General features: G+C 46.0%; 1 protein-coding gene across 2 annotated transcripts in view; it reads left to right on the forward strand.

Annotated features, from left to right (window-relative positions):
* The window catches only part of PKNOX2 (PBX/knotted 1 homeobox 2), a 138,205-nt gene that overhangs the window by 19,983 nt on the left and 96,487 nt on the right, over positions 1-21,735 (forward strand). Inside the window, exons 3-5 of one of the 2 annotated variants that reach the window (XR_008209913.1) lie at positions 17,555-17,706; positions 18,033-18,111; positions 20,631-20,699. The gene's annotated coding sequence lies outside the window, so the exon portion shown is untranslated. The remainder of the gene's footprint in view (positions 1-17,554; positions 17,707-18,032; positions 18,112-20,630; positions 20,700-21,735) is intronic. The other variant, XM_052697399.1, reaches the window with a different exon arrangement.

Here is a 21,735-nt window from a genome sequence, read left to right on the forward strand (position 1 = left end):
CCTATTGCCCTTTCATCCCTCTCTGGGCCTTCTTGGGATCACATTCACCTCAGATCTGCTTTCTGCATTCCCATATTTAAAGTGCATTATTATACATTATAATAAATATTTGCTGCAAGGAATGAAGCTCACATATGTAAACATGTACATATAATAATAATGCACACCCATAAAAACTTACATATAATACATGCATATAAATAAATATGTGGAAATATTACACATACGCACATACATGCAAATGCATAATTGTGTTGTGACACATTATAATGCATTCATATATGAACAATTTTCACATGTATGCTGTATATAGAATGTAACTGTGGGCACTGGGTGATGCTGTGCCCTCGCCCCCCCCGTTCTGCCCCACTCAGACTCTGTGTTTGGTCTGCAGCCCTGCAGTCATATGGACCCATCGTGAGGTGCCATCCATTTGCTCAGTTGGGCTCCAGATGCAGCACTTTCCATCCCTCTGCTATACAGAAAACAGCTTTTTCGGAGGTTTTTTGGGGGAAAAAGTCCACCACATCATGTTCTCAGCATCCTCCAGCAGCTTTGCCGTGTTTGGGTGGTTTCTGCCCCTTGCAGGGAAGGTTTTGGGGTTACTTATGCATGCCGGGGGCAGGGCTGAGCCCCTCTGGGGGGGAGATTGTGGGGCCGCCAGGTTCAGCAGGGGCTGCTTTCACCAAACTGCTCCAACTATTCTACTTTATTAGGTTTCTTTCTTTGCTTGCAAGCAGGCCTCCTTTCCCCATGGCAAATTTCTGGGGGAAAATCATCCTTTTTGTGCACTACGGAGCTGCAAAAATTATATATGTGTATATATATACATATATTTAAATAGTGTCAGTAGTTGTGCAGCCAGCCAGCTCTGCTGTCACGTGGAGCTTTGTGACAGAGGCGGCAAAGTTGCAAAAAAATAAAATAAAATGCAAACGGACCTTGCGCTGCAAAGTTCCGAAGTAAAAATAATTTTTATGAAAGAGCAAACAGGCTTTGCATTGCCAAGTGGCAAAAGTCCAAACGTGCATGCAGTGGAGATTTGCAAAAATGCTTTGCAGAGTTTCAAAATCCTGCAAGGGCATCGCATTGCAAAACCTTTGTGTACATTGCATTGCATTGCAAAGACAGCAAGTGCAGTGCATCGCCTTGTAAAGCCTGCAAATGCACTGCATTGCATTGCAAAACTTGCAGCGTCCCTCACGTGTCGGAATGGAGTCAGTTTATTGTAGTCGGCAACAAATTAGTTCCAGTAACTCCGTGTTTTTTCTGCAAAGAGGAATGAATTCCCTCTTCTGTTTTGTCTTTGGAAACTCAGGTTTAATGATGGGGATCTTTCTTTGCACAGAGGATTAACTATGCCCCCTTTTAATTCATAATCCCTTTATTGCTGTTCAGCTTTTGCTGTGACCCGCTGCCTATCCTTTGGCTGCTGACACCAAATTTATCGCCTTATTATGAAGCCAAAAATTGTTTGCTTTCCTTTGCAGTTGCCCACCCCCAGAATTGCTTTTGTGCCCCAGCAGCGGTGCGGCCGAGCCGCTCAGAGCCACCGGCACTGCAGGTTTGGGCAGAACTCGCCGAGCGTCGCCGGTGCTGAAGCCTCATTGCTGTAATTTAGCTGCTATTAAGCGATCGTGGTGCATTTTCTGGCAAAAAAAGCCTTGATTTTGACAGATGAGAGGAAAGCGATTTCCTTATTTTTCATTTTCTAAAATTTTTTCTGAAACACAAAATGGGAACATGCAGCAGTGGGAAAACATCTGCGAGAGAAAAGGGGCCGTCGGCTGCTGGGTGAATTGGGGCCTCCGTTTCCCCAAGCCCCCCCAGCCCACCGGTGTGAAACCCCACCTTCAGGACCCAAATGAGCGCGAGGTTAATTCCGATATTTTGAACTCCAGAGTTTACGTTCCCATGGCAACCCGTATTTTTATCCTCCGCACCGTCGGGGAGCAGCGCTCCTCTGAGAGCCGCCGAGGTGTCGGGGTCGAGTCAGAACAAATAAATAAAGCGCAGGAATTTGCGCCGCGTTGCCGCGCTGGGCAGCGGGAGGCGGCAGTGCTGGCGTTGGGGTCGGGTGGGAGAGCGCCGGAGGAGCAGAGCTGAGAGGGGCTGTGTGATGGAAAGGCGCAGCTGGGGGCCGCTCAGCGCTCTGTGCTGGGGGAGCAGCGGGAGCTGGGGACCCCCAGGCCCCCTTGCCATGAATTGGTCACTTTCAGACTTCTGTGCGCCGGAGTTGTGTGGCTGCTTCTGAAGGAACCGATGTCCGTAGTTCGGGTGCGATGGGAGAGGGGACAGGAGGGTGAAACCACAGGATTTGGCTCAAAAATGATGCCGCCATGGGAGTCTCACCCAAAAGCAATACGGAGAATTGGAGCAAAATTTTGCAGCCCAGCCATGCAGTCGGTGGACGAGGGGCCGCACCCTGTGCAAACCCTCCAACCCTCTGGATATTAATTAATATTTCGTGTTGACATTTTTTCCCCCAGACGGGATGTTTCCAGCGCGCAGTCTGCGCCGTCGAGTTAAGATAATTAAAGGCGGTTTTGTGCCGTATTTTTCTCTTGACTGAATCAAACAATGCTGTTGGCATAGAAACAGCCTTTTGTGGAAAGGTCACCTGCATGGATGGCGTTTTAGGTGTAATTCAAGGAGATTACAGGGGATTAGGGAACGTTTAAATATATATTTTTATATATGGAGGGAGAGTATGTATCACGGTATGCGTGTGTAGATATATGCTTATGCACCCATGTGCTCATGCACACCCTTGTAAATATATTGTATGCACTTCTTTAAGGGAAATACGATAAAGGAGCAGTATCCAACCAAGCTGGGAGGTTCAACAAATTAAAAAGTCTGCGATAAAGGTTTTATTTCCCCCTTTTTTTTCTTTTTTCTTTTTTTCCCCTGCATGTGGCGGGGTGATATCAACACGAAGCGCTTTCTCCTCTGTGTTTTTGCGCTTGGCTTTAATTAAACCTCAGGCAGGGCTGGAAAAATGTGGCGAGACGAGATAATTGCGCTATTCCCCACGCGGGGCTCAGCGCCACGGAGGGAAACGCGAGGAAAGAAATGTGGGGACGGAGCCGTCAAGTGGTGGAGGCGGCCGGGACCGCGATCTTCAGGCCGAGCAGCTTCCTCTGCAGCCCCCAAACTCCCCAAAGTAGCGGCTTTTGCCCCTTGGTGCACCTCCATGGTTTTGCAGGGGGTGGGAAAAATTAGGAAACCTGATTTTTACTCAGACAACCAGCACAGGTTGCTTTTCTTTGCCTTATTTTCTTTTTTTTTTTTCTTCTGGCAACACATTTCCAAGGCAGGAATTTAAAAGGTGAGATCACTGCCAAGTGGCTTTTATGTGGGATTTGACACAGGATCGCTCCCTGCAGCTCTGGGTGCATTCTCCCCTTGTCCCCCAAACCGGTGCTGATGTGAGCGCTGCAGATCCCTCAGAAATCAAACGCTGATTCCATGGCAGGAAACGCAGTGTCCTTTTTCCAGGTTTTCCCACAACAAGTCCTTATAACAAAAAGCAGGGTGTTGGAAACAGCCTGGCTGGTAGGAAGGGCTTCCCGCGCCTGACCTTGCTGGAGCCTGTTGGGATGTAATAGGAGAGAGGGGCCAAGGAAACGTGGAAATGGCCTGGAAGAAAGGATTCAGACTGACAGTGATAACAAAATCCCCGTTTCGTGTCTCTTCTCGCATATCTGTAGCAGCCCTTGGTAGCAAACATTTGGTTCAGATTAGGTTTTGGTGATTACAGCTTGTCAGAAAATATTGTTTGCATCCTGCAGGAAATACTATGTTTTAACTTTGTTTTCATTCCAAGTAGTCAAAATATTGATTTTTCATTTTTTCAGGGTAAAATTCCAAAAGCGATTTCTGTTTGGACACATGGAAGCAAAAGCTATCAGCTCTGTCTGCAGACTTGAAATGTTTTGACATTTTTAAATGTTAGTTTCAAATTGACATTTCAACTTAAAATAGCATTAAAATGGCACAGAGCGAAGCTGTTGATTCAAACAAAAATTAAATTTCATCAAGGCATTTCAAAACTTTGCATTTTTCTCCGTCCTGAACGAACGGTTTGGAGAAAGGGCCATTCCTTGCCGTTGGTTCTCTTCCTTCGGAGGAGACCAGATGGGCAAAAAATGCACTGTTTCATCCTAGGCTTGGTATTAAATAATCCTAGAATCCCCGTTTGCCATTTTGGAGACTCCAGAAAAGCACAAAAATGAGCTTTCCTTGCTCAAAGCCGGTGAGATGTCGGAGAGAATCAGAGAGCATCACTGGACCGTATTCATTGGAGGCCTTTGAAATTTGCAATGTTGACGTGAGATTTTGCCTTTCTCCCCTGGAGGAGATTGCTCTGCTTTTGACATCCCATGGTGGCATCTCTTGACTTGCAGCCTTTGGCAGACAAAAGACAGCAGAGAGGTTTTTTTCTCTTTTCTGTAGAACTGCAATATTGGATATATATCAGGACATGTTCCTCCAAGTGAAAAAAAAAAAAAGTCCAAATAAATCAACTGAGGAAAAAAAAAAAAAAAAAGAACAGAAAAAAAGAAAGAAAGAAAGAAAGAGAAAACAACCAACGAAATAACAGTTGTATTTTTTCCCAAGTTGGTTGGTGGCCAAATCCCGTCGCCCGCTGGCGTTGGAGGTGGGCTGCATCCATTCAGCTGGGAGCAGCTGTGTAGGACGTAGGCCAATAGTATTTCAACAGAGAGGCAAAAAGCTGCAGTGAGCCTCAAATGGCTACTGCTCTTATTCATCAGAGTGCCTGCGGTTCCCATCTCAATGTAAAGAAAATGGGGACAAACGCCGATAAAAAAAGCCGTGTCCAGCGTGGATGGCCAGACAGAAAATGCAATGACTTCAGGCTGCCTTCTGCCAGTTTGCAGTGAATTCATTGGCCGTCTTTCCGATTCAGCAGGGGTTGGGCTGTTGGTGTTTTGTGTTGGCAAATCCCTGTTTGGGGCAGTTGCATCCAGAGAGTTGGGTAAATTCAAGTTGGCCACTTGAAGTCCTGCAGGCATTTTATGTCTTGGAGGCTTGAGGTTTTTCCCTGGTGATTGGTAAGAAGTGCTTCCTTCAGTGCTGGAAGTGATAGGAATGGCCCATCTTATGGGCTGATGTAGTGATGTTGGAGAAGCAGCATTTCTGGATGCCTCTAAAAATGATGAGCACCACACATTCGCCACAGGAAAAATTGGACCAGAGTTTTGCTTCTTCTCGGTTCTTCTTCCACCACATCAACCAAGAAACATGGAAAAACACTTCTGGGGGGCTGCTTTTGGGATGCTGCTGCTCAGTGTCTCTTGAATGGGAATCCATTGGAAGTCTCAGGGAAAGACTTTCCCCAGAAAGTCTCATTTCTGCCCTCTGAGCCCTTCTCATAGACAGCTCTTCTTCCAAAGAAAGAAAAAAAATCCACAAAAATAGACATCCCCACTTCTTTCCACAAATTAGAACAAGGAAATACTGAGCAGAGAGAAGATTTCAGCTTTGGGAAAATTTCTGTTTCTGTAGGAAAAATTGCTGTTTCCGTTGGGTCCCTCAGTGGCTCTTTTGAAAAAGATCTTGAGTTCGACCAGAATTGATGGCCAAGGCTACAAGTGCAGAGTGCTGTTTCCAGCCAAAATTGCCAAATGAGGTGACAAATAGTCTCTTTGGGGGGATTTCTTTTAATATCTGAAGTCACTTTATAGCAGTATTTGACTTTTATGGCAGTCTTTGGGCAGTTGGTTTGAGTCACGCTTCCTCTTAGCGCAGCCGTGGACACAGGATCAGCTCTGCTCTGAAGGATCAGCGCAGTATTAATAGCTGTTATTTAAGAAGTGTGCCCATAAATCCATGTCCAGTAGTTGTTCATAACTGTGCTTTGTTCCTCAAGGCATGTGGGAAGCAGAGCATCCATCCTCAGGAGCATTCAGCCATTTGCCTTTTGCTCGATTGGAATTGCCTAAAAATAGGGCGATTCTCAACCTGCGTGGAAATGAAAGCGCAGAAGGATGATGAGCTGGGAACGTCCTGACATGGAGTTCCTGGCACGCTGCTCTGCTAAAGGTGAGCTCTATGGCATCCACACAGAAAGCGTGTGGATGCCATATATTGGAATGCTGATAACTAAGAAAGGCGAATCAGCACCCCTGAGAGGGTCGAGGCGCAGGTTAACGCACCAACCGCTCTGCAGGGAGACGCCTCGTCAGCACCTCGCTCCATCGCCCCGTTCCTCTGGTGAAAGAAATCCTGGCCGTGTGCATCCTGCCCCACAGACATGGGATTTCCCAGCTGGATTTTCTGTGGCAGATTCGTGTGATTTGTTGTGCTGTGCGCTGACTGCAGACAGCAGCAGTCACCCCTTCCGCTGGGCACACGCAGCACATGCGGCTCCAATCTATCACAGCTTACTGCGGGCTATTAATAGTTTATTAACTCCATTTAAACTCTGCCTAAATGCTCCCAGTGTGCCGAGTGTCTCCGCATGGAAATTATTAAGAAAAAAGAATTAAATGGAATTACAGAGTGCGCCGGGGCACATTTGGAACTTGCGCTGTGTCCCCCGCACTTCTGCAAATGGTGAAGTGTGTGTGTGTGCGTTTGGGAAATGTTGGGATGTCCTTCTCTTATGGATTGAAGTGTCACTGAAAAGGGGTGCTTCCCGGAAGGAAGGGTTTGGTTGTTTGAGCTGAGCCAACCCCAGACCGGAATTTTGCATTTGCTGTTGCTTGTCTCGGAGCAACTCAGGCTGTGGAATGCTGATCAGCCCCAAACTTCAGAAATTCATTCCCATAACAAGGAAAGAGGTGTTTTCCCAGCCCGCTCCTGCCTATGGGGAGCTGAATTTGGGGGATTACGGATGGCAGGAAATTTCTGCCACGGGAAGATTGTTTGGAACGCACAATTTATATTTGCTTTCACGGCTGATCCTCACCCACGGGGATCCCATCATTTGATCTCAAGCACTCCCTTCCTGCTAAACACAAAAAAACGTATCTTTTTTCATCTCCCCCTTCACTTCGCTGTGATGTTTCTTTGTCTCCCACCATTCCCTGAATGTTGAGAGTCAAGCCAGGGCATTAATATTGATGCAGAACTCGGTTATTAGGAGCTGCATTTCCGAGCGTGCCGGCAGCATATAAATACTATTACAGGGTAATTAGTGAGCATCAAGCTGAGTTTGGATCTTGCAGGGCTTGGTGCCCTACTTTTGTGGTTTTGTGTGTGGGGTTGTTGGGGTTTGCCCACAGCCGGAGCTGAAGGCTGAGTGGGATCCCATCCCGGGAGCAACCGAATGCTGAACCGAGTGGAGCAGAAGGCAGAGAGCGGGGAAGGGAAAGGCTGTCACAGCTTTCCTTCTTTGAAAGCTGGGCGTATTTGAAGTGCAAAGTCGCTTCCGACTTTCTTATTAAATTTTCCCTGTTTTTTTGTTTGCTTCTATCCCTCCTTGCCAAGATGGGATTTCATGGTTTGCATTTTCTCCTCCTGAGCCATGTTTTAATTTTTTTTCTTCCAGTCTTGTAAAGTTTGAGAAGGTTTCAGCATCGCCAAAGGGCAAATACAGCCCAGTGGTTCTGAGGGCCTGGAATGCTGCAGGTCTCCCAGCCTCCCAGAGCAGCAAAAAGCTCACACTGTACAATGCTTCGCAGTGGAAAGGAAAAAAAAGAAATACCTCCTATTTTTGGGCAGAAGTAACATCCAAACAGTCCAAGTGTGTTAGATCTGAAAAATGGGTGCTCCTTGAATTCCTCACAGTCCTTTATTTTATCATTTCCTCCACTTCCTTCCTTCTGCAACTACAAGAAGAGGTTGCCACCCAAAAGGAGACAACTCAGGGTTGTGGCTCCATCCCCAAATCCTTCGTTTTTTCCCACGGTGCTGCTGTTACCACCTCCTACTGAAACTCTCTGTGAATAATTTAGGAGCATTTTGCATCTTTTATAGCTCTGAACTTCAACTAAAAGGAGTTTTGAGATGGTGCTGCCTGTGCAATAAAGTATGAATGTGGCTGAAGGCGAAAAACCTCAATCTTGCATGAGTGAAAAGGGACGGGGATGGAGGGTGACAGCACTGGGAGCTGTGGAGGCCTCTGAATGCTGCGAGCTCTTAGAAGTGGTTTAACACATTATTTTCGTGTGTTGACATGGGAGAAAGGGCATTCAGCTTGCAGGCTGGCAAGCACGTCTTGGCCCCCGTGTTTCCTTGTCTGAGGCTGTTGGAGAGGTTTGAGGTCTGTGGTTCTGCTTGGGATTGGGGAAATCGATGCGGTGTGCTGCACAGGGGGGTGAATCACTGCAGCTCACTGCAGCTCTGTGCTCCCAGGAGATAAACCCACTTCTTGCACTTCACCACCCCCATTTCTTTGTTGCAGCTTGGTCACTGCTGTTCTCTGCTGCTGGGTTTCCCTCTCCATCGCAGATGTTTGAGCCGAATCTTACTGTTTTAAGGACAGTTCATTGCTTGAGTCTCTTAACACGTGCTGTTGGCCAATGGGAGAGGTGCAGCTTCATAAGCAGCATGCTAACAGGCAGATGTCTTTGTCTCCTGCTCTGGGATGCTCATCCCCAGCTTTGGGATGGTCGTTTCCAGCTTTCCAGATTTGGGATGATAGCAGAGGACTTTTCCTTCAGGGGCTGCAAGCACCAGCATGTGGGCTTTAGCAGGGTGTCAAGCTGCTGGAAAGATTTTAAATTCCTGACTAATTTCTTTTCCATGAAACAAATGAATCTTCAGAAGGGTGTTCTGTCGCAGCTGCTAAGCCGTTTAATTTATCTGAGTCATTTACAGTTTGTGATGGGACTGTTAATGGCCTGATGTGGGGATCAACATCACTTAAATACTTGGAGGATGGGGTTTTTTTGTGTGTTTTTTTTTCTTATTTTTTCCCTCCTGCCCTTTATTTTTCCTTTTGGTTTTAAAGTTGTTGCTGGATTTGTCCCCAGAGGCACAAAGCTGTGTTTGGAAAACGTCAGCTCGGTGTCCCCAGCCCCTTTGTCACGCTGAAAGCGCAAACCGCAGCCCACCCAGGGGGACGTGCCGCCCTGCTACTGCTTACTGCTTCAAAGTACCTGTCCGTGATATGAAACATGCCATAAAATGAATACATTCCAGATGTCCTGCAAATTCCCCTTGGCTTCGCCATCCACCTGAAGGCAGATGATGTGGTGAGGCCCCTCAGCACTGGCTGCTTTGCTTGTATGGGGCTTTCCTGCCCCACAGTGTGGAATGGTGGCTTGTTCGGTGTCTCCATGGCAGTGGAGGGGTGAGATGTGTCTAACCAGGGATGATGTCTGCAAGTCTTGTCTGGTACAGAGTGGCTGCAGCTGCTGGCAGCAAGGTCCCGGGGGTGATTTCCCTCCTTCTGACTCAGGAAGGGTCTCTCCTTGGCATTTGGAGGGATTTTCGGCCTTGTAGACAGAGATTATCTCTCCTTGGAAAGTCTCCATTCACATCTTGGAGAGGGGCTCCATCCTGGAAGTTTGAGGGATCTCTGCCCTCCAGGTTGGGAGAGCTCACAGATGTGGGTTTTAGGCATTTTATAGTTGGGGAACTGCCGTCCTTGGAGTTTGTAGAATCCAGGTCCTTGGGGTGAGGAGGACCTTAGCCTTGGATTTTGTTGAGCTCCGTCCTTCAGAGTTGGGAAATCTTCATCTTTGGGTTATGGGGATCTTTTTCACCAGGGTTGATGGGGCACTGTGCATCCTTGGGGCTGGCAGGTTTCCATACGTGGAGATGGTGGAAGCGGTGGGAAATCCATCCTTGAAGGTTCCCCCTCTCAGGGTTGGGGAATCTCTAGCCATGGAGGAGCTCCATGCTCAAGAGGACTTTCATCCTGGATTCTAGGCCAAATCAGGAGCCACTGCATCTTCCGTGTAGCTCTCACCTTAATGCAGAAGTCATGGGATTCTGGCCAGGCTCTTGCCCTTGGAGAAGAGTTGGAATGCTGTGAGCCTGCACCTGTGAATGATGCCAACTCTGCAGGCAGCTCAGCAACCATTGCCTTTGTTTATTCAAAAGCACCACAGAAAACACAGTGGGGGAATGTGTGATGTCTCAGTGGATTTCTAGGAGACACAGGCAGCAATTTCCTTGGTACCCGTGGTGTTAGGGTCCACTTTGCTGGAAAGACTGCATAAAATGGGAATGCTGGTGGTGTGGAAGGCTGTAAAGTAGTTACAAAAGCTAAAATTACTATTCATAGCTAATATGTCGCATGGCACTAATTAATTTTTAAAGAGACTCACCAGGGACCTCATTGCTAAAACGTGATGTTTTCTCCTCCGGCACCATAACTGTTAACAAAGCAGACAGACGGAAAGGAAGAGGAGCTGCAGCATCCAAGGATTTCTCTGATGGGCAAATCCTGCTGTTCGGATTGGGTTGGGGTTCATCTTGTTGCACCCCTCCAAAGTTGCTTTTTTTTTTGTTTGTTTGGATGGGTCAAATCCAGCTTTCCTGAAGTGCAGAAATGTCTCCGGAGCTCAGAGCATGCTGAGAGCAAAGGGAGGAGCTATTTTGGGCTCTGCTCTCACCTGTCTCACTTTACCCGACCGTGGCTTTCCTGAATATTTTTAGCCATGTTTTATTACCAGCCTCGCAAGCCCCAAACCAGGGGATTATTACTGTTGCACAGTTACTTACCCACATACAAGTTGTTTAATTCAAATAGTCTTTGGGAGCACTAAGAACAGACTTTCCTGGACATTTTTGTTGTCGCTGGCATCTGGGCAGGAATCAACAGCCAAATATACTTACCCAACATTTCCCAGCATGTGATATATGTAGCATTGCTCCTAAAATGGCCAAAGCCATAAACGCTTTATCTTCAATTTGTGTTTAACTATTATTTTTATCAGGCTGGACATTTCTCTCACCACCTTGAATCAACCTCTTAATGCCAACACTTCAAGTTTCATCAGGGTGTATTTCTCCATAAGAATGGGAATTCATCAAGCTTCAGCAAAACTGTTTCAAAAAAGTCACATTCAGTGCTTGCATTTGCCCCCTCCACTGTTACCTTTTCGTTTGAAAATTAGGAAATTTAGTTGCTCAGGGCAAACCTTCCCTGCTGTTCCTCAGGGTTTGGTCCAAACTGGGCCAGGGGTAACAAATTCCAGTTGCACCACTGCAATATTTTATTTCACTTTTGCTGGTAGCAGCCCGGGGTCACAGAGCGCTGCACTCACGTCCTCCCCCAGACGGAGCGATTTCTGTTTCCATATGGAAAAGGGCTGTGGCATCTGGTTTCACTCCCAGCAGCTGGCAGCTTGAAGCCTGTGTTTTGCGTGGTGTGGAGTAAAGAGAAAATAAAGTGTCGAATTGTTTGGCATTATCAAGGATTTCTGCTCCCCAGGACTTCTGCATAAAGAGATGGAAATTTCAGCTGCTGGAGCCAAGAAACACACAGAAGTATATGAATTTATTACATTTTATCTCATTCTCCTGCAAACAGCACTGGAAATGTCAAAAGATCATCTATTGTTTCATCATTTATAAAGAATTTTTGTTTTCTTGTTGTAATTTCTTTGATGCGTGGCTGTGGGGAAGGAAAAGAAACTGGAGCAGGAGATGGCAGGTTGAACGAGCAGTTTGTCTGGCCACAGAGCTCCGTGCATTTAAATTTCTCACATCCCGGTTTTTAATTTAACAAATGTAATTAAGGATGGGGTAGGTACTCGGACTATTCATTTACTCCAGATGGAAAAATTAAATTGAATGCAAATTCTATAATCAGACACGAAGTTGAGGATGTCGGACGTGATGGGGAAGTGTCAGCACATTAATGGGAGCACTTTCCCTAAACAGCACCCAAATCTAGAGCTAGGGATTATTTGAATAATTGAGGTGGCATTTGATAAGATATCTGATTGCTGATATCTCCTTAAGATGGAGCCTTAATTGTAATTCTCCATCAAGAAGAATTAATCTGCGTAACGGGGCGTGTAGGGAATGGTGCGGTGTCAGATCGCCTCGCTCGCTTTGGCCTTTTACCAGGGGCTGCCATTCCTGGTAGCAGTGCCAGAATGATTGGTGGCATCTCCTGGTCTCATCCTGGGCCTCTGGGGCTGTGAGTCCTGGCAGAGGGATTTCTCAAGGGTTGAGCCAGCGCTGCAGCATCAGTACTGAGGCCTGCTCCCATTTCCTTTCTTTGGGGCGCAATCAAACCCTTATTTCTTCGTGAAATAGAGACAGACAAGGAGAATGTTGTTGCATCTTCATCAGAGGACCTTATGGGACCGTCAGTGTCCTCTGATGGGATGCTGACACTGGGCGGCCATTGGGAGTGGATGGACGCTGAGTCCCAGCTCAGCCTTGGGGGGCAGCAGGAGGGATTCACCCGCAGCCTGGTGGCAAACATTTGGTCGTGGTCACAGGCAGCGCCTCCTGTATTTGCTCCACACTTACGCTGCACTTTGGAGAAGTAACTGTTCTGTTGAGTCCTTCTCACTGCCAGCAGTACTTGTTCCTCTTGGAACAGGGCGTAACAGGCAGTGAGATGGAGATAAACTTTGCTTCTTGAATCCCACATCTGGCAGATAAAATGAATTATTTCAAATGGTCCTTGTTTGTGCTGGAAATAATTATTATTTTTGAAGAAAAACAACAACATTTTCTTTAATGTTGACTATCCAGAATGGTAAAATAATCACTTCAGCCTTTCTCTCTCGCCTCCTACATCTAGCAGCAAATGAAGAAAGGGAAAGAGAGATGAAAGAGGGCAAAGAGATAAAGCTTGAAAGATTTATTTTCTTGAGAGTGTGCATATTTTGGAACAAAATGTAAATGAAACACACAAAAAAAACCCACCAAAAACATTACGGAGAAAGTACTCGTGAGCCCTGCTACGGATTTTGGATTGCCCAGCAGTGAAGAGTGCAGCCTGTATCTCTGCTGTCTTTAATATGAAGCCATATGCAAATTTTCCTTTTTTTCCCCTTTTTTTCTTTTCCTTCTTTTTCTTCTCCTCACCATCCCACCCCCAGCTGTTGCTACGTAGTAATATCCGTTTCTGCTGAATGGGTGCGTTCATCATCTCAGCAATGTGATTTTAGCACTCAGATGATCTCTTAGGTCAGCATTCACGCTCCACAAGCAGAAGGGCATGATTTCCCCCAAAACTTAAATCACTTGAGATAAGTTGGGCATTATCTTCAAGGTTGCAAATTGCTTGTTTGCTCCTCCAGCTGGAGCTCTTAATTCAGAACAATTAGCATGCCATTTAAAACAGAAACAAAGCATATGGAGGTGATCCTGGGAAAAGAGCATGTTTGGGTTGGAGCACCCCAGCATTGCCTGGCATTCACTGAGCCAGCTTGGCTCCAGTTTGTCTTTCTTTGCACATCCCAGCTCTTCCTTTTGTCCTTCTTTCCTCTCTCCATCTCTCTCCCCCTCCCTCTCTTCCTCCCTTCACTGCTTTCTTTCCTTACTTTCCTTACCTCCTTGCCTCCATCATTTTTGCTCTTATGGTTCATACTGGAATTGCACAAGAATGTTATTGAGAGAACCAAGAATTTATTTTTCATGTGAAATAAAAACAATGTTTTTCTTCAAGTCTTTGTAGGAATCAGCATTGCCTGACACACATTGTGTCACAAGAGCGTTTTTTTTCACCCCACAAATGATCTGCACATCTTCCCAATGTACTTTTCTACCACTGGGGTTTGTTGGGAGCCCTCAAACCTGCAGACCCAGGCTGTGAAGCCGAGCAGGTCATTTTAAAGAGCTTTTCTGCAACCCCTTTCCCTTTACTCTCAGTCAGAGGATGGATGGAGGCAGCATCGGCAAATCTGAATAACTAATCAGAGTCCTCATTAACCCCCCGCAGAGATGCTCAAACATTCACTTTGCTGTTTGTGAAGCAGAAAAAAAAAAAAAAAAAAGAGGGGAAAGAAAAAGAAATCCGACACAAAACGACCCACCCTGCATTAAAATTGATGCGTTATTAATCCCACTGTTCAGACCTCATGGGCACCAAATTTTCCTCCATCTCGCCCAAGGCTGAACAGTGTGGGGCCGCTCCTGCGGGGCACTTTGACTTTCCATTATTTATTGGTGCAGTGTGGTGAGGCCGCTTTGTTCCCCGTGCCCAGATGTGCACACATGTGCCTGGCGGGGAGATTCCCATATTTCTTTACATTTCCCCCCACTTCCAAGGATGCAGATCACCTACAGGGGCAGTGCTCTGCTCGTGGATTCATCGGCGGTTGGTGCACGGCGTTGCTTTTTCAGAAATATGGAAGTAGTGCGTGCATATTGACACTTTCCAGATCTTTTTGCTGACGATGGCATCATCAGGGTTAGCTTGTGACTCTGGGAAGGTGGGCGGATGAACGGCTGAGAACGCCGGGTTGCTCTCTGTGCCTTCAGGTGCTCCCACCCTCTGGGCCGCGTTTTGTTCTGAAATTGCCCGATGGGGAAAAAACAAAACACAATCAAATGAGTTTTTGCAGTGCTCCTTATTTCAGCTTGCAGTGGATGTTGGAGCTGCTTTAGTGCTTGGAGAGGAGTCATCGCCTCTTAATTATGACTGGTGCTCTTCAAAGAGCACAACTGAAATTTGAGCCTTGGTTTTGCTCATTTATAATACTTTTCATGCTGATAGGGTTTCTCCAATTTTCACCGCAGGTACAGAGTTTGGGGATGGCACAGCTTGGAGTGAGATATGAAAAAATTCAGCAAAGCCAGCAGCGTTATCAGGGATGTCAGTGTTTGTTGTTCCTGCTCAGGTCAGAGGAGCTGGCACGGAGTTGTTAAAAACTAAGCCACAGTTAAACAGCACTGAGCTGCTGATGTAGGAAACGCTACGGTTTGGTCACACTGGAATCAAGTCAGCATGCCAGGAAACATCATTTTTTGCAACAATCCTTAATGATTATTTTTTGCTAAATATTAATCAGCGTTTCCTTATATTTAATTAAATCCTTATTAAAGGGATGCTCTAAGGAAGCAGCCTTTTGCATTCTGAGGACAGGCTGATGTCCTGGGATGCTGGTACCTTACCTGGGTTTCCATCTTCACTAATGGACATGATGCAAGTTGGGTAAATGGGGATTTAGGGTGTGTTGGTTGGGGGATTGCTGTAGATGCAGTCTGTGCCAGGACTGCAAATCGTTGCCATCAGTGTGTCTTGTTTGTGACCCTCCAGCATCTGCTCCATGCACTGAGTGCTGTATCTGCCATGGAGCAGCTTGGAGGCAACATCTCCATTCCCTCTCGCATCTTCAGGACTTCAAAGGCCTCTGATAAACTTCAAAGGATGCCTTTTGAAGTTGCTGAAAGTGTGTGCTGGCTAATGAAGATCTACCTCCCTTTGCAAGAGTGTTTGGGGAAGCGTTGCTGGTGGGACTGGCTATTTGTGCTCCTTGTGACAGTGACAAGAGCTGCATCTTTTGTGCAGAAGCCATGCAAGCTGTATTTTTGCCCTGTCAAAACAGGTGCGTGCAGTATCCAAGACCGCAGCCCTGATCAGCTCTGAAGGTGGAAATCAGCATTGCTCAGGAGCTATTTTAGCCCTCGCAAAGCTCTATTTATCTGCTCCTTTTCTTCCAGGTCTTATACTTTATTCACACGAGCAAAGCCAGATGACAAAAGTCTCTCCCATGGGAGGAAAGAAGACTTTACAGGGACGACAAATTGCTGCAAAAATATGAGCTTGTGGAAACACTGTCAGGACAAATCCAAAGCAGGTCACATCCCAGCTCCTTGACTAGCATTCGGTGTCAGCCTGTGCTTGCTCTGCCAAAGCACGAGCCCATAGGTTTTTATTCCTGATTATAAATATCCTTAATGATGTTTGCAATTGAAGAGTTTTGGACTCGAGACCCATCTGAGTGTTCAGCATAACCCAGGTTGAGTCTCTCAACCTCTCGGCACGACCTGCACTTGGTCAGGAAGCCGAGAGCCTTCTTGCTTCTTCACCAAGTCTTCCATTTTTTGAGATTCGGAGTCCAGTTTTTGTATGGGCAGAGAAGATTTTGTGCCAAGAGCACATGCATAAATATGTGCTCACAACTGTAGTGCTGGAAACTCAGATGGCATTTTGCATGGAGAAGTCATGGGAGTGATACTGAAACAAACACTTAAGTGCTGGGGCTGTGGTGCATAGCATGGCAGATATTTTGGGCGGATGTTGGGGATCTCAGAAGCTCTCCTCTAGCTGATGCATATCCGGGTGCATTTATCCCATGTGCATTCAAGGTCTGAGCAGCTGTAGACCAAGGTATAAATATATCCTAGACACATGTGAGTGATCTGAGGAGGTCTGTACCGTATGATACATACTGTGGGAGGCAGATGCAGATTGAAGATCTGAGGAGCTTTCTGGAAGGGATGTTTATCAAGGGACTTACATGTTTATTGGAGTTTTGAGGAGCTCTGTAGAGGTGTTATATATAGCATGGTAGATATGTCAGGCATGCACGGGAGATCTGGGGAGCTCTCTAGAGGTGATGTATGTCGTGGTAGGTACATACATCAGATGTATATTTTAGATTTGAGGAGCTCCAGACTGGTGATATATATAAGAGATGTATGTATCAGACAAATACGAGAGATCTGAGCAGCTCTCAGGAGGTGATTTATATCATTGTAGATATTGCAGGTTATATTGGAGATCTTAGGTGATGTTTATCACCTTGTATCTAGAGGTGATGTAAATTGAGGGACATTTATCAGGCGTATATTGGAGATCTGAGGAGCATGCTAGAGGTGATGTACGTATCAGAGATCTGGGGAGCTTTGTCTCTTTGCCTTGAAATCATCCACTTGCTTCCAGTGTCTCTTGGAGGCCTTGATGTCATCCAGTTTTCCAGGAATTACATTTTCTACGTTCTCCTTTTCTCTTAGAGAAAAAAACAACACAAAATGCACCCATGGCCATGCAAGTCACTGCTGGGTCTCGCTTTTTGTTTGTTTATTTTATTATCCGCGATGCAGAAGGTTTCAGATAACAGCTATCTTTATCCTGGACTCGCCTGGCTCGCTGACTTCTGTCTTGTCAAGGAGTAGCACCCATTTGCCAACCTTGGTCACAAGAAATCTCAGGTTTTAAGTCATCCTTGCAAGCTTCCTTCCGTGTGGATTTTTTTTTTTTTTTTTTGACACAGGAACCGCTGCAGAGAGGGAGATTTGTGAAGGCATTTAGTGAGATAATTTAAGCTGAACTGAGAAATACGGTGATTTGCAGACGCACCTAAGTGGGTTAGGCAGCTAAATCCCATTTAGGCAGGGAAATTTTGCCACTTGATCTGCTTAGAAGAGCCTAGAAATCCCAATCTCAGCTTTCTTAAAGACCAGATCCTTGGGAGACGCAGCACCATCTCTAACACTTATACGGACTTTTGCTTATTAGATAACCGCCTGATCCACTCCCCTGTTTTTGAATTAATGGCTCTTTCCTGGTTCATGCAGTCTGAGCTGGAGTGTAGAGGCACGTTTACACTCAAGCAAAGATTGTAATTAACTATGGGAATGGTGACAGCCAGTGCAAAACAGGGACATGGCCAACAGCAGCAGCAGCTTCATGTTTTTTTCCCTGTTTTCTCCTTTTCAGACCCAAACTGTACCAATAACCCACTCTGAGATCCTGTGCTGGGGAGCTGTCATTCCTGAGGAGCAGAAGGGGACGGGACAAGATACAACTGTGGCTTTCCGCCTGTGGATATACTGGCATCGAGCGCATCTTCATATTCCAGGCACATCTCGGTTCGACCTCTAAAGCTCTGATACATTTTTCCCATTCCTTGGAGATGCTGGTCACGTCCCTGGGGGTCTGACTTATCAGCCACTAGTCCACCTTTCATCCCCAAGGGGCACTTCTCACCCGACTTCCTTGATTCCTCCTATTTTTTGCCCTATCCTGTAATAAGAAGTTCTCTAAGAGCAGACTTGCCCTTGCAGGGTGGCCTGCAGTGGCTTCATTGATGGTGCCAGAGGACCTAGCACAAAAAGCTTCATCCTCTATGTAATATTTCATCTTCCATTTCATTGTTTTCTTTCTATATGCAATATTTCACCATTTTCTTTCCCAGACTGTGACCCATACTCAGAAGTTTTGCTTTTGTGGCTGTGGAACATTTCGTGCAGTGGCTCCTCAAGCACCCACAGACGGTAAGGCAGCCTCGTTTTGTACTAATTGGGCAGTGATGTATGAATTGAGAGGGATATGGTGAGTTGTGACCTCGGCAGGGCTTTGTCTGAGGGATTTCTGCTCTTTCCTGGTACCTTGCACTTGTATTGCCCCTTTGCTAAATTCGGTGAGCATTAGAGAGGAATTGCTGACTTTCCTATTTTTATTGTTATTTTCCTTAGAAATCAGGCTGTGCAGGGGATCTTGCTTTAAAGCTCAAGCGTTGAGAGCACGTTGTTAAGAGCTGTAAGCCACGACTAGACTAGAGGAAAACATAGATTTTGTCATAAAAATACCCCAAATATGGGCTGTTATCACTGCGAAATATTGGCAGCTCAGTAGGATATGGAGAAATGGTCACCAGTTAAAAATAACTTAAATGCAGAACTTAAAATAAGATGTGCATGAAACCAAGGATCTCGCAGTTCTTCAGTCAACCCCAATCGCTAAAATTAGGGCCTGACAGAGTGACAAATGTGTTTCCTCTGTGCCAACACTGGAGGCACCCAGAGGGTGACAAAATAAATCCACATTGGCTGCAACTTTCCTCCTAAAGAAGCAAAGAAAAATCTTTGGCTGTTGAAGAAAATATTAACTTGAAAACTGAGATGCCTTCAGTGTGGGCAGCTGTCCTGGAAAGGAGCCTGATCTCCTCCTAAATCAGCGGAGATGAGGGCTGGAGCATCTCAGGGTAAAACCCAAAAGCTGTTCAGTTCTTTCTGCTCTTTCAGCCCAAAGTGAAGCTTGACTTGGAGGCTGCATGGCAAAGCACAGTGCAAAACCTTTTGCATCTTTTCTTTGAGTTTTGCCTGCTCTGAAAGCCCTTTTAATAAACGGCAGTCAATAATGACAGGATTATTTTCTCCAGACTGCCCTTTCAGCCTCAATCCTCACTAGTGACCTTCCATCAGCCAAATAAAACAGGATTAAGTATGTGGCGAAGTGGCTGAATTTCTCATTATTCCAGATCTCAGGTTTGGCCCCGTTTCTACTAAAGGTGTGGATTGGATTGACCTCGGAATCTCTTCTTAGGTTAAACATAAAACTATCAGAGGGTGTCCAGAGGAGAGCTACAAGATGGAGAAGGCCCTGGAGAGCCATCTATCACCAGGAATTTTGCATTAGAATAAAAAACCCAGACCCATTTCCCTGGTGGTGATAAAGACCAGAAGACCAGAGAGCTGCAAGAGGGGGATGTGAAGCAGAAGTGCAGCAAGTTGGGAGCTCTGATTTATCTGCCATATGGGAAAGAGGAAAGCAGCCAGCTCCAAAGGGATTCCTTTCACTCTCCCAAAGGGAAAATTTGCAAGCGTGTTAGCAGGAGTTAGTAAGAAATGAGGAAGATTTAAGCGAGGAAAGGGTTTTATGGGTGTTCCATGGCATTGCTTTGCTTCTGGTGATTCCCATGGGCAGGGAAATCTTTGCCTTGGTTCCTGCGCGTATCTTTCCATCCACATTTCTGCAATTGGGGTAGGTCTGCTGCTTTAATCCAGTCTCTGCCACATGACCAAAAATTGTTCCTGCTGGTGTTGCCATCACTCACACGTGTGCTGGGGGATTTGATGAAGCTGATGCAAATAGGCGACGTGTGTTACCCAGTCCTGTGTAGTTTGTGGCCGGATCTTTGCTGGGATCTTTGGAGCACTGAGGTTGTGGGTGGCTTCTGTCCACCGGTGCCAATCTGATCCTCTGACTGAAAAACTGGTGATGGGCTGTGGGATGGAATAACAAAGCTGATGTTGTATATGTTGTATAAAGCAATCCATTTTTGCTGAGGAAGATTTCCTCTGTCCTCCAAGAAGTTCTGTGTCAAAGTCTGAACCTGGTTGGGACTTTGGGGTGAAACTTTCCTATTTCAGGACTGGAATGTGATTGAAATTTGGAGTTTGGGTGTTGGAAATATGATTGCACAGCAATTCCTATGTCATGGGATTAGCAAGTTGCAATTGAAATTGAAGTGTGCAAGGCAACTTTTGAAAGCATCAGGATAGATTTTGATCATAAATTATTCACAGTTAATTGCTTGCAGTGAAGAACTGCTAGAAAATTAATCCTCTCCCGATTTTTGCTAATGCTCTCAAAGCAATCAGAACCTTTTCCTGGACAGTTTGTGTCCGACAAGGGGAATTTTGTACATTTTTAGGCTCCTCCGCTATGTTTCACTTCAAAGGTTTTCCATTTGCCCTCCAAAAAAAAAAAAAAATATCACAATTTGCTCTTTTGGGAACTTTTGCTGGGCCGGGGGCTGCATTGCCCAAAATTCAAGTATTTTCATGTTGCTTTGAAGAAACCTCTTTGATGTTTCCCTGTGCCAGTTTTTTTGGAAGGTGCTTTAAGGATCTCCCTCTTTAAAAGTAACACTAAAACGTGCGCAGGTATCTCAGCTCTCCACTTACAAAAAGAACAAAGTTGTTTAATGCTGCCGTTCAAGGTACATTAACCTTGTCTACTAAAGCTCTGACTGGCTCTTGCAGGTTTTATTCTTGTGTTTATGTTGCAGAGATATCCCTGGAGCATTTTAGTCGGCAGCGGGGATGGGTATCTTCGGAGAGAAGAGAAATATTTAGCGGTAATTGTTGTTCTCATCAGAAATGCACCACAGCAGCTCCCCCTCCCACACCTACTCCTTCCCGTGCAGCTGGGGGGTTGCAAATATCTTAACGCTGTTTCCCTTCCACAACGGGGAGATTCCCCATCCCGTGGGGAACTGAGCTGTTTTTGGGACGTGCCATGCGGCGCAGCGTCTCCCTTTCCCCTTCTGCTGCCTTTGTGTTGGTCAAAAGCCTTTTCAGGAGAAGAGGAGTTTGCTCCGGCCCTGGATTTTATTCTGCAGAAATACCAAATCCCAAACTGCGTTACACAGCGGCAGCAGCAGAAGCCCAGCCTTGATTCATCTTTTTTTTACTGGGAAATAACTCAGTGATGAGACACCAGGAAGTTGTCAAAGCTCAGTACGTAGGGAAGCTGCGCCTGGGCTGTTAGCGGTGCAGAAATCCTCCTGGAATTGAGCAGAGGAAATTTGGCTACCAAACGTTGTGAAAAAAATAGAAACATTTGTTATCCCCGTGATGTTTCTAGCATCTATCCACATTCAAGGCAGCATGCAAGCCCATGTGGTAGAAAGAGAAGAATCATGAGAACCAATTGAGAATGGGTAATACCCTGAAAAACAGGATTCTTCCCCATTTTTGACCACTGATGAATTGACATCATCAGACGTGATGTTAGAGGGTTGCTTTCGTAGCTTGTGAAAACCTAATGCTCACCTGCAGCTGGAAACTTTTGCTCTCAGGAAAATGGGCAAATTTCAGTAAAAACAGACGGTCGGCAACAGGGATACGGCAGAAATGCTGCATGTGGGACCAAGGGATTCGCTCCTGAGTCACTTCACAGGCAAGCAGAGAGATGTTGTCACCCGCAGAGAGTGAACCTGTCCTGGCTGGCGTTTCACAGCAGGATATATTGTCCTCTGGAGGTGCATCTCCCTTCTTGTCAGCCATATTTCTTCATTTTAACTTATGTATATGTGAATAATGAATGCATATATCATAAACATCAGCGTGCAGAAGCCCTCTGTGGAGACAGCAGCACTGAGCTCTGGCAGC

The sequence above is a fragment of the Tympanuchus pallidicinctus genome, unplaced genomic scaffold (assembly GCF_026119805.1).
Source record: "Tympanuchus pallidicinctus isolate F22 unplaced genomic scaffold, pur_lepc_1.0 scaffold30, whole genome shotgun sequence".
Taxonomy (NCBI): Eukaryota; Metazoa; Chordata; class Aves; order Galliformes; family Phasianidae; genus Tympanuchus; species Tympanuchus pallidicinctus.